This window comes from Helicoverpa armigera, chromosome 31 (genome assembly GCF_030705265.1).
Source record: "Helicoverpa armigera isolate CAAS_96S chromosome 31, ASM3070526v1, whole genome shotgun sequence".
NCBI classification, from domain to species: Eukaryota; Metazoa; Arthropoda; class Insecta; order Lepidoptera; family Noctuidae; genus Helicoverpa; species Helicoverpa armigera.
Genome location: NC_087150.1, coordinates 52501 through 57500, shown reverse-complemented (window position 1 = coordinate 57500; position 5000 = coordinate 52501). Strand labels below are relative to the sequence as shown.

The 5000-nt window shown below is 50.0% G+C and overlaps 2 non-coding genes across 2 annotated transcripts in view; both read right to left on the bottom strand.

The window, feature by feature from the left end:
- LOC135119268 (large subunit ribosomal RNA) overlaps positions 1-380 on the bottom strand; it is a 3931-nt gene extending 3551 nt beyond the window's left edge. Inside the window, exon 1 of the ribosomal RNA XR_010278095.1 lies at positions 1-380. This exon is cut by the window's left edge and continues 3551 nt beyond it. This is a non-coding gene — a ribosomal RNA (large subunit ribosomal RNA).
- Positions 381-956: 576 nt separating this feature from the next.
- Positions 957-1113, bottom strand: LOC135119278 (5.8S ribosomal RNA). The gene has a single exon (XR_010278104.1). It is a non-coding gene; the product is annotated as a 5.8S ribosomal RNA (ribosomal RNA).
- Positions 1114-5000: the final 3887 nt, after the last annotated feature.

Genomic DNA, 5000 nt, shown 5'->3' with positions numbered 1-5000 from the left:
TTTCCCTCACGGTACTTGTTCGCTATCGGTCTCGCGGTAATATTTAGCCTTAGATGGAGTTTACCACCCACTTAGGGCTGCACTCTCAAGCAACCCGACTCTAAGGAGAGTCCCTCTCGCCACGGTCCTCCGTCGCTACGGGCCTGGCACCCTCTGCGGGAAAACGGCCCCGTTCAAGACGAACTTGGACAGGAGCGACCGCGACGAGAAAGCGGAACCTCCCGAACACCACATCTCCCGCCGCCTGAACAACGGCGGGATTCAGTGCTGGGCTTCATTCCTGTTCGCTCGCCGCTACTAAGGAAATCCTGGTTAGTTTCTTTTCCTCCGCTTACTAATATGCTTAAATTCGGCGGGTGATCCTCCCTGATCTGAGGCCAACGATAAAAAAATGAGGCAGACGCGATATCCGTCAGCGTTACGACGACGCAATCGAACTGCGTACCGTGCGTGAACACGAACGAGAACGACGACGGCGTCGATGCGCTCTTCGGACGTCGAGTCCGCCTACTGATTGGTCGTTGCACGCAAGTGAGTTTGCATTCGCTGGCGTCTCACGCTAAAGCGGACGACACAAGATAAACACGGCTACACGCATCGCAACCCCCTCTGGTATTGTAACACACCGAAGAGTCGCGAACGAGCGTGAAGTATAATACCTACTCGCGTAGGTATACACACTCACGTACGCCGCTACCTTTGTGCGTCCGCGCACGCGTACACGCGCGCACGCCTTTTTTAAGGGCGGCGCGCGAGCACACAGCGCGTTCGACACGAATGCATACACGCAATACAACAACCGTACTATATTTGAACGGACAACGCCGACGAGCACCCACCGCAGACGCGGGCGCGCCCGTTGACGCAGAACCGTCATGTGCGCCGCGCGACACACACGAGTGTTAATCGTGTGCGCGCGCGCGCTCGCGCAATGTGGCATTGTTGTTTTATACAGCCGGCCCTCAGACAGGAGTGGTCCTGGATGTGTCTCCACGGACCGCAATGTGCGTTCGAAATGTCGATGTTCAAATGTGTCCTGCAGTTCACACTATGACGCGCAGTTAACTGCGTTCTTCATCGACCCGCGAGCCAAGTGATCCACCGTCCAGGGTAATAGTTTTAAATTACCGCTGTTTGCGTAATCTAGTGTTACATTAAATTGACTTGTGAGTGTGTATTTTATATACACGTGTGTTTGTATGTATAAAAATAAAATGATATCATCCCACCGCGTTGCAAGGGACTTGTGTTTGATTGTTAACGAACGCGTGCATGCAGACACTCGGGGACGCGGATTTTTGTGTTTTGTGTACCCTTCTGCGTGTCGTGCGCATGACGCGACGCGAGAACACATAACGACGGACGAGCGCGACGAACAACACCGAATCATCGGCTATTCAACGCACAGCGTCCGTTCGAATCTGTGTCCTCTAGTGGTGTGTGGATTATTGTTTACGTTATAACACGCGCGTCGCGAGCCAGTCGCGTCTTGCGTTTACACGTTAATGATCCTTCCGCAGGTTCCCCTACGGAAACCTTGTTACGACTTTTACTTCCTCTAAATGATCAAGTTTGGTCAACTTCCCAGCAACGCCGACGGCCGTGAAGCCACCGCGTGTCGGTCCGAAGACCTCACTAAATCATTCAATCGGTAGTAGCGACGGGCGGTGTGTACAAAGGGCAGGGACGTAATCAACGCGAGCTTATGACTCGCGCTTACTAGGAATTCCTCGTTTATGGGGGATAATTGCAAACCCCAATCCCCAGCACGAAGGAGTTTCAGCGGGTTGCCCGGGCCTCTAGGCCAGGGAGAACATGCTGATTCCTTCAGTGTAGCGCGCGTGCGGCCCAGGACATCTAAGGGCATCACAGACCTGTTATTGCTCAATCTCGTGCGGCTCGAAGCCGCCGGTCCCTCTAAGAAGAATTTTAATACGTCGCCAGTGAGTTGCGTGACACGTGGCCACGCACACCTAAATGACGACGCCTATTTAGCAGGCTAGAGTCTCGTTCGTTACCGGAATTAACCAGACAAATCGCTCCACCAACTAAGAACGGCCATGCACCACCACCCACCGAATCAAGAAAGAGCTGTTAATCTGTCAATCCTTCCGGTGTCCGGGCCTGGTGAGATTTCCCGTGTTGAGTCAAATTAAGCCGCAGGCTCCACTCCTGGTGGTGCCCTTCCGTCAATTCCTTTAAGTTTCAGCTTTGCAACCATACTCCCCCCGGAGTCCAAAATCTTTGGTTTAAGCTGCCCGCCGAGCCATTTAGTAACGTCTTGGCGGATCGTCTACGATGACATTAATCATTACGGAGTTCTGAAAACTAGAACCGAGATCATATTCTATTATTCCATGCACGAAATATTCAAGCAGCATTTTGAGCCCGCTTTGAGCACTCTAATTTGTTCAAAGTAAAATTGTCGGCCCACCTCGACACTCACCGAAGAGCACCGCGATAGGATTTTGATATTGAACCGGCGTATTACCGCCGGCTCACCGACGATATGCTCCGCAGACGTGTCAGTATCACCGCGGATGCGGTGCACCGACAGCGCGGCGCACAAATGCAACTACGAGCTTTTTAACCGCAACAATTTTAGTATACGCTATTGGAGCTGGAATTACCGCGGCTGCTGGCACCAGACTTGCCCTCCAATTGTTCCTCGTTAAAATATTTAAAGTGTACTCATTCCGATTACGAGGCCTCGTAAGAGTCCCGTATCGTTATTTTTCGTCACTACCTCCCCGTGCCGGGAGTGGGTAATTTGCGCGCCTGCTGCCTTCCTTGGATGTGGTAGCCGTTTCTCAGGCTCCCTCTCCGGAATCGAACCCTGATTCCCCGTTACCCGTGACAACCATGGTAGTCGCAGAAACTACCATCGAAAGTTGATAAGGCAGACATTTGAAAGATGCGTCGCCGGTACTGGACCATGCGATCGGCAAAAGTTATCCAGATTCATCAAAATTAACGACTTCGGACGCGAGGCCCTCCGTCGATTGGTTTTGATCTAATAAAAGCACTCATCCCATCACTGGTCAGAGTTCTGATTGCATGTATTAGCTCTAGAATTACCACAGTTATCCAAGTAACTGAGTAAGATCTAAGGAACCAAAACTGATATATTGAGCCATTCGCGGTATCGCCTTAATACGGCTTGCACTGAGACATGCATGGCTTAATCTTTGAGACAAGCATATAACTACTGGCAGGATCAACCAGGGAGCTTCTTTGTTTATAAGGAAAAACCTCTACCGCGCGCGCGCCACCGACGGTGTCCGCCGGCTGCGCGCGCGCACACGATCTAGGTCCTCCCTCGTCCCGGGCGTTCGCGATCGTTACAATACGCGAACGGCACCGGGCGAGCTCTGAAATGTTTTTTAAGGTGTGTAACCGATGGTGCACAACACGACAACAATGTTGAGTGCTGCGCGCCACCTGGTTCACAAGCGCGCTCGCACGTCTGAACGGGTAATGTCTCAACTCGTCACAGACGCGACTCGCACGACGAGGGCGTTGACGCCCCGATGATGAACGTTCGTAACGAGACTGAATGTTCACGTGTGTAAAATCTGTTGACACGATCGCGAGACATCCATGCACGATTACGCCCGGATTCTATAGAGCGCCTCACATATAACTTTTGTATTGTTCGAATCGACGCGAAGCACACTGTTGACACGCGTCCGAGCGTCTGGTACAGTGTACTGTCGCGTCTCATCATGCAAAATAATTAATACGACCGTTCTCGTCCGGACACGCATAAGACACGATCCGTCGGTCGACACAGTTCATTCAACAACTACATATTCACTACAAAAACGACGAAGTCTTTGGCGTCGAACATAGCCCCCAACTACATTATTGTATTATAAAAATAACACTGGAAAAGTGTACATCAACCACCAGATGAGCACACACAACTTGTGTATTTCATAAAATACAACATGTAGACGAGCGCTGCCCGTCGTCGCACAACACCGTCGTCGTCGTAGCAAGTAGCGCGTTTTGCACGTCGAAGCGAATGCGCCTGCGCGGATCGTCTGTTACAACGACCGAACTGACGCTTCGCTTGACAATAGTGTGTCGCTGAGAATCCACACTATCGGTGGAGACGATCCGTATCTAGTGTCATGTCATGTCGTATATGTACATATGTCAATGTCAATGTCATGTGAGGTGCACCCTACCCTACCCTCCCTCCCTCCGTCAGTCACACCCTTCCCTCTCCCCTCCCCACTGGTATTTTTTTTTTAAATCTCACAACTTTCTCTATGGTGTGGGGTTCGCGGGAGATGAGTGGGCGTGGGGGTGGGGAGGGGAGGGAAGGGGGTGGGGGGGGGGAGTATGTGGGAGGTATTGGGTTGTGTACCAAAAAAACAAAAAAATGTATTATATTCCTGTGTCTCTGTCGCCCTTCCCCCGTGACACCCTCTCCCCCTCAACCCCCTCACCCGGTCCCCTTGCCCCTCCCCGCATTGTTTTTGTATTATAGTTTTATTGTTTGTATATTATACATAGATTGATTGGTCGGTCGGTCGGTTTTGACACGACATGAAAGGGCACGGGGCGGGGGTGGGGGTGGGGTTGTTGAGGGTAGGAAGGGACTTAAAAAATTAATAGTATAACCTGGACGCGGCCAGTTCGTCGTAAGCTGAGTGACAGTTGTGATTTATTGTAGACATTTGACATGTGTATTATTTGCTTGTCAAATCGTTGGTTCATTACTGTCATAGTGTCATATTTTTGTTGACAAGTCGCTATACATACCTATATAAACTGTCGAGCCCTGCATACTGAATACACTATATCACAGGAAATAATATATAAAGTAATACCTACCTTAGATTTTTAATTTTAGTAAATTGTGTACCTAACTATTGACTATTTAGTATAGTGACTATATGTAATTGTGTATGTAATATTATGATAACTATGTTAAAAAGAATAATATTCGACAATAATTGTTCTGAGCTTTGATAGCCTGAAACACATGA